The sequence below is a fragment of the Panthera uncia genome, chromosome F1, assembly GCF_023721935.1.
Source record: "Panthera uncia isolate 11264 chromosome F1, Puncia_PCG_1.0, whole genome shotgun sequence".
Lineage (NCBI taxonomy): Eukaryota > Metazoa > Chordata > Mammalia > Carnivora > Felidae > Panthera > Panthera uncia.
The window spans coordinates 65286234-65294282 of record NC_064813.1 but is presented as its reverse complement, the minus strand read 5'-3'; positions in this window follow the sequence as shown (position 1 = coordinate 65294282).

Below are 8049 nucleotides of genomic sequence, written 5' to 3'. Positions count from 1 at the left end.
GAGGCCGAGAGGTGCCCGAACGGCCTCTTCCCCAGACCCCTCACTTTGCTGTGATGACCGGGCGGTGGGGGCGAGTCCCGCACGACCCCGTCAAACGGCAGCGCTCTGCTCTGTGTCCCGCCGCGTGTCTGGAATTCTGCTCGGCACAGCCCAGTTCTGGAAACCCTGCCCCCCACTCCGGTGCGCTTTGTGATGATCGGAAGGGAAGCATTTTTCACCTCTCAAGTGGACTCACTCCCACGCTCTTTGGAGGCCTGGGCCCGGCTAGAGGCGCCAGCTGGTGGACGCAGGTGCAGCGGACCCAGCTCTGTCCAAATGCAGACCGGCCCCCGGGTGGGCCTCGACACTTGGTCGGCTAGACCGTGTCGGAAAAGCCTTAGCGTCTCTGAGGCTGTGACCGCCTCTCCCCTTTACCTGCGTCTCATCGCCCACCCCCGCTCGCGCCTGGGTCAGCCTGGGCAAGTTGCTCGATCCCTCCAAGCTTTAGGTGCCTCATCTGGAAAATGGGGCAAGAAGACCTCTCTGGAAGGGTGGCCGTGGGATTTCATCAGTAAATGGGCACCGAGCCAGCAGTCGGTCTGTCTGATACGTAGGGGCCGCTCAAGTATTCCCTCCCTTCTTTCCTGCAGCTCCTGGCACTGTGATGGGCACGTCTGGCCACTGCCACGCCATGGCTGGGGCACAAGTTCAGACTTTAGGTCTCCCCCACTGGCCGGGCTTGCACAGGCAGGGGTCTGGGGACCACCGGGCAGATATCAGGAAGGGCTCAAGAACATGTGTGTTAGACAGTTTGTGTGGTGGCGCCCCCCCCCCCCGCCCCCCAGCCCCCAGATCCCTTTCTCTGAGGCCCCAGATGTATTAGTCTGGGCTGCCACAGTGAAACCCCAGTCTGGGGGGCATAACGACAGAAATATATTTTCTCACAATTCTGGAGTCTGGAATTCCAAGGTCAAGGTGCCAGCAGGGTTGATTTCTGATGAAAACCCTCTTCCTGGCTTGCAGATGTCTGCTTTCTCGCTGCGTCCTCACTTGGCTTTTCTTCTGTGCTCGTGCAGGGGTGGGGCTGGGGGAATATCTCGGCTGTCTCTTCCTCTTCTGATAAGGACGTCAGTGCTATCAAATCAGGACCCCACTCTTATGACCCCATTTAATCCTAATTCCTTCTTTAAAGGCTCTTTTTCTCAATACACTAACAGGGGGTTAGGGCTTCAACATATGAATATTGACGGGACCCGATTTAGTCCATACACCAAATGTTAGCACCTGTCGTCTCCTCTCAAGGATCTTGCGTCCTAAGGTAGGTAGGACCTCAGAAGGGACTTGGTGATTCAGAGCATGTGCTGTGTGCTTCCCCCGGGGACCTCAGGGGACAGAGCTGTACTCTGATGGGGTGACGGGAGTGGAGGCTAAGAGGGGGGAGTTCAGTTTGGGAGGCATCCGGGTTGGGCCATGATGAGAAGTCACAGGTGAATGCTCGTACTACCCGAAGCGATCTATAGATTCCCTGTAGTCCCTATCAAAGTTCCAATGGCACTTTTCACAGAAATAGAACAAACAATTATAAAATCTGTGTGCAATCACCAAAGACACAGAATAGCCCAAGCAATCCTGAGAAAGAGCAAAGCCGTGTGCATCACGCTTCCTGGTTGCAAAATATAGCACAAAGCTATAGTAATCAAAACAGTATGGCGTCGGTGACACAGACACATAGGTCCATGGAACAGAATATAGAGCCCAGAAATAAACCCAGGCACATATGGTCAATTCATTTATGACAAAGGAGCCAAGAATATACCAATGGGGCAAGGGCAGTCTCTTCAATAAATGGTGCTGGGAAAACCGGACAGCCACATGCAAAAGAATAAAACTGAACGCTGACCTTACACCATAAACAAAAATTAACTCACAATGGAATAAAGACCTGAGATTAAAGGCATGAAGAAAACAGAGGTCGTAAGCTCCTTGACATCAGTCTTGGTGATGATTTTATGGATTTCACACCAAAAACAGAGGCAACAACAGGAAAAATAAAGAAATGGGACTGCATCAAACTAGAAAGCTTCTGTACAGCCGGAAACCACCAACACAATGAAAAGGTAACCTACTGAATGGGAGAAAACATTTGCAAATCCTATGTCTGGTAAGGGATTAGTATCTAAAATATATAAAGAACGCATAAAACCCAAACAGTCTGACTAAAACATGGGCAGAGGATCTGGATAAACATTTTCCCAAAGAAGACACACAGAAAGGTGCTCGATGTCACTAACCATCAGGGAAATGCAAATCAAAACCAACAGAGAGATGTCACCTCACACCCGTCAGAATGGCTGCTAATCATATAGACGAGAAATGACAAGTGTTGGCGAGGAGTGGAGAACCGGGAGCCCTCGTGCGCTGCTGGCGGGGATGTGAGTTGGTGCAGCCACTATGGAAGGTTCTCAGAAGATTAAAACTAGGACTACCATATGATCCAGCAGTCCCGCTTCTGGCATTTATCCCAAGGAAAGAACACACTAACCTGAAAAGACACCCGTACCGCGACGTTCACTGCAGCATCACTTACAATAGTCAAGGCCCGGAAGCAACCTAAATGTCCGTGGATGGGTGTGCCGTGCATACACAACGGAGTATTATGCAGCCATAAAAAGAAGGAAATCTTACCATTTGTAACAACGTGGGTGGACCTGGAGGGCATTAGGCTAAGTGAAATAAACCAGAGAAAGACAAACACTCTATGATCTCACTTTGTGTGGGATCTAAACAGAACAAAACAAACCTCAAACCTACAGACAGAAGAGGTTGGTGCCTGGCAGAGGTGGGGGTTGGGCAAAACGACCAAGGGGGTCAAAAGGTACAAACTCCCAGTTGTAAAATAAGTAAGTCCTGAGGCTCATGTACAGCATGGTGACTGTGGTTAATAACACTGTATCGTATATTAGAAAATTGCTACAAAAGTAGATCTTAAGAGTTCTCATCACCAGGTGCCTCCTTTAAGCCTCTGACTTTGGCTCAGGTCATGATCTCACAGTCTGAGTTCGAGCCCGGCGTCAGGCTCTGTGCTGACAGCTCAGAGCCTGGAGGCTGCTTCGGATTCTGTGTCTCCCTCTCTCCCTGCCCCTCCCCTGCTCACCCTGTCTCTCTCTCTCAAAAATAAATAAAACATTAAAAAACAGTTCTCCTCGCTAGAAAAAGAAATTTGTAACTATGTGTGGGGATGGATGTTATTGTGGAGACCACTTTGCAATAGATACAGATACCAAATCATTACATTGTACACCTGCCGCTAATATAATGTTACACAATACATCTCAATAAGACAAGAAGTCATGAGGGGCACCTGGGTGGCTCAGTTGGTTGAGCCTCCGACTTCGGCTCAGGTCATGACCTCGCAGTGCATGGGTTCGAGCCCCGCGTCGGCTCTGTGCTGACAGCTTGAAGCTCGGAGCCTGGAGCCTGCTTCGGATTCTGTGTCTCCTTCTCTCTCTGCCCCTTCTCTGCTTGCACTCTGGCTCTCTCTCTCTCAAAAATACATAAACATGAAGAAAAAGAAAAAAAGAGTCGGACGCTTAACTGGCTGAGCCACCCAGGCACCCCTGCCCTTAGCTGCTTTGTAAGTAAATCACCGAGTGTCTACCGAAAACTTATTCTGTGCTGGTGTGTGTGAGTTTCAGGGGCTACGGAGATAAGGAAGGCGGGGCAGGGGAGACACACAGGTAAACAAACCCGGGGTGATTCAGGACACAGGAACTAACCAGGAAGCCAGGCATGGGGGGCGTGGGGGTGGGGTGGGGAGGCGTGGGCCATTCTGCCTGGTGCCAGGTTGCATGAGGCCAAGCGAGGCTTCAGGGAGGGGATGGTAGTTGAGAGAGCAGGTGTAGGGATGAGCAGGTGATCCTCGGGATAGATGAGCAGGGATGGGTGGAGGAGGGTGGGGGAGCGAATGGGTGATGATGAGGGGCTTCGAGCTGTAGGGTCCTCTGGGGAGGGGCACGAGTGAGCGTGAATGAGCATGAAGGGAGTGGGAGAGCTGCCAGCCGGGGAGCTCCGTCTTGGCACTGGGGAGCCATGGGGGGAGTGGGAGGTCTGCTTCCAGCGCTCACATCGCCCCGTGACGGCTGTTCTGGGCCACTGTGTGCGCTCGCCCCGTCCGGCACGATCCTCGACCCTCGGGGCGGGCCTGACTTTGCTCATCTTCGCGCTCCTTCACCCACCGCAGGCGGCCCGTCAACGGCTGTCCGGCATCTGCTAGGTGCTCGGGTGGTTTGGCACCTGCCGCCATTCCTGCTCGTGAGGAATTCCTGGCCGTCTTCCCCGGGGGCAGCGGGACACATCGGGAAACACTAGAATGGCTCGGACTTTGAATCCCAGTCTGGCCAGCTGTTGGCTGTGGGTCTTTGGGCAAGTTCCTTCACTTCCTCAGGCCTCAGTTTCCTTACCTGCAAGATGTCAGCCACGGTACGAAGCCCCCCAGAACGTTCCGTGTGTTAGAGTGCGTGCGGAGTGGAGGCGCGTAGGACGTGCTCAGTGCACTTGAGGAATGGTCGTCGGAGGGAGTAACAGCCGCCAAGGGCGCTGGCCACTCGCCTGTCTCCCAGCCCCACCCCTCCCTTGTTCTCTCCGCTCTGTGCGGTCAGGGCTTCGACTGCAAACTGCACTCCCGGGCTCCTTGCTGGTGGGCCTGTGCCAGGGCCACGGTGAGGTCTGCTGCCGGGGACAGGGGAGGACCCGCTCCTTCCTCTTTGCTTCTTTTTGAGGCTGCCCAGCACCGCCTCCCCCGAGAGCTGGATCCCACCTCTGAGCGTCCAGGCTCCGACAACCCCAGCCTCGCCCGCTCATTCTCACAGCCCGGAGGGGGAGCTGCTTCCTGCCTTATCCGTGTCGTTAGGTGCGTCCCCTCCCACAGCAGGAGGGTCCTCCGCCTGCCTTCAGGGATGCCTGTGGAAATCCACAGTGTGGTGTGTGTGTGTGTGTGTGTGTGTGTGTGTGTGTGTGTTCCCGAGGGACTGGCTCCTGATGCCCAGCACCGGGGTCGTGTGACAGCAGGTACAGGGCACACTGTGCTTGGTGCAGAGGCCAGAAGGGCATGAACAGGAGCCACAGAACACGGCTGGGGGCCGGGGAGGGGTCACCCGCGGAGGCAAGTCCCGGGGCAGCGCGGGCCGGGTGACGGGGGGGGCGGGGTGGGGGGGGACATGCTGGTGGGACCGGAAGAGTCGAGGCTGATGGGAAGGTGGGGTTTGTACCGGGTTTGGGCGGATCAGGAGGCTGGAGGGCAGGCTGCAGCCAGAAGTGGAGGCTTCCACGCCAGGGAAGATGCGATTCAGGGATAAAGACGGGGACTGGAGGACGGAGGGAGGGTGACTGCTCTCAGCCCTTGGCAGGCTGGGCCTCCAGGAACTGCTGTGCCGTCCCAGGCGGGCCAGCTGGCCTCTCAGATCATTGACACCATCCCCTCTGAAGCAGATTTAAACAACAAACAAACAAAAACCTCTGTCTGTCTCTCTTTCTTTGGCAATGGAAAGTTCTTCGCCAGCGTGAGGAGTTATTGGTATGAAGACGCTATCCTGAGAAAGTGGAGGAGGTCAGCTTGGGGGAGGGGCCACCGCAGCGGGTGTTTCCAGGCTGGGAAGGGGAGGAGGGGGGCGTCCCAGTGGGGAGGAGTGTGGGGTGACCTCAAGGGGTGAGGTGGCCCGCACTGAGTCTGGGGGGACAGGTCGGGCAGGGCGTGGGACCCGAGGGGAAGGGAAGATGCGGTTGGTCAGTGGGTGTGGAGGGTCTGCCCAGTGAAGGGGCTGGGAAACCAGGCGGAGGGTGGTCCTGTCGGGGTGGGAGGGGAAGGCGCCCTCACTTTTTGTGGTCCCAAAGACACTGCTCGCGGGGGGCTGTTGGCCTCCCCTGGACTGGGCCCAGAGTTGTCCGGAATCTCCAAGGAGTGTCCGCTTTCCCCCATCTCCCTCCTGTTTTAAGTCTTTCCAGGCAGAAGACATCTTGGGGCTACGGAAGCAGGCTACCAATCCTAAATTCAGGGAAACTGACTTTGGCCCTGCCCAGAACACGGAGGAAACAATGTTCTTGGAGGATGTGTATGGGTTAGTTCTCGCGATATCCAAGCAAGTAGGGAGAGGGTGAGCCGGGGCCCCACGGGTCTGACCTCACCTGTCCCCAGCCCCGGACCTCGGCCACCTGGGCGGGGAGCCTCTTTTTCAAAGCAACTGCTTGTTTTCCACCCTATGAATGATGCATGCTCTTGAACAGACCGGCAGAGAAGATACAGATAAGCAAAAAGGTGTGTCGTTCACAATCGCGTCTCCCAGGCCTCGATTACGCTGGCGATATTTTTCTGAGTTGGGACATGTAAATGCAAAATTTGTGACTCGCTTGTTTTGCTCTGCAGCTCACCGTGGCCACCTTTCCAAGGCGCCACCTGTCCTCACCACAGGCACTGCCACGCGTCCTTCAAATGGTATCACACTTAGGGGAGCCTGGGGGGCTCAGTTGGTTAAGCGTCCGACTCTTGGTTTCGGCTCAGGTCATGGTCTCGCGTTTCGTGGGTTCCAGCCCCGTGTCTGGCTCTGTGCTGACGGCGTGGAGCCTGCTTGGGGTTCTCTCTCTCTCCCTCTCTCTCTGCCCCTCTCCCGCTTGCTCTCTCCACCTCTCTCGAAATGAATAAACTTAAAAAAAAATGCTATCACGATTAGGTAAAGGTGATCATTTGTGTGGTGCTCCCCAGCTCGCAGAGTGCTCGGTGTTCATTATTTTGTTTCAGCCCTTGGCCTTCCTTCATGGGGGGCTCTCCCTTAGGTGAGGCTGCTTCCAAGAGAGGCCACCGTGCTCCCGCACTCCCCCCCCAGCCTCACCTTCCCCCTTCCTGCGTCGGGGGTGAGGCTGGCCGCACCCCTCCCCAGCTCCCCGTCTTCTTGCCTGAGATGCATCATCTTTTACACACACGCTCTCCTGCCTCTGCCCCCCCAGGGAGGAAGACGCCCTGTCTCAGTTTCTTGAGAGTCTTTCTTCATGGTCTCGGGATTTCTCCCCCACGGCCGCCTAGTCTTCTGTGTATCCTTCATCCGCCCCCTCTCCCTGCACCTCTGCCCAGTTCCCCCCTGCTCTAGTTCTGCACAAGCACGTCTGGCAGTGACCAAGCAGAAAGGCCCCCCGTTGTTGCTTGCAAGTATAGGGTGCGGGGGGGAGGGCTAGACCCACAGAGAGCAAAGGGCAGGGTAGGGGAGAGGCCTTGGGGTGGCCTCTCAGCGTCCATGGCGTGTGGAGAGGGGTTCTGAGCTCCTGTTCTCCCTGTCTGTCTGTGTCTCTGCTCCTACCGCCTCCCCAGCATCCATGCTTTCCCATCCCGGCACCGAGAAGGCCCGGGTGGTTCAGAGCTGCAGCTGCTGGGGTGTTGGTGGGGAGAGAGGCCCCTGAACGAGCCCCTTTTTCTGTCCTAGGATTTCAGCCAGCCTCCTTGTCCCTGGACGGCCTCCCTTCTGCCCATCCCCAGCACTTGCTTCTTACCAGCGCCCTCCTCCCCTCGCTCCCAGGCTGTGGTGGGAGCAACAAAGGCAGAGAGAATGACCCCTGGCCTGCTCCGTCCAAGAAGCCAAAGTGTTCAGGTGTCCTGCCTTCCCAGGAACTGAATGAGGGGACATCTAAGCTGGGGCTGCAATATCTACCGTGGGCCAAGATTCGGGGCACGGGCTGTATACCTCCTGGCTTTGGAGAAGGGCAAATACTCCTGAGTCAGGGTGATCCAATATGTAGGCCGCACTCAGAACCCCTGTCCCACGGCCCCTCAGGCCTCCTTTCCACAGCAAGGACACTAGAACTCTTAGCCTTGCAGCCCCTTTGAGACCCCTACTTCTGTCAGGCATCAGGGGTAGCTGAGGACTTGATTGCAAGCTCCTGACCGTGCTCCCAGGGGCCTGCCAAGAGCCTCCCTCTGACCGTGCTCCCAGGGGCTCACCAAGAGCCAGCACCTGCTCATCTTTGGAAGTCGAGCACAGGCAGGGTTTTCCTGAAGCCCTCTTTGCTTCAGCTTTCTAGCCCTTCCTT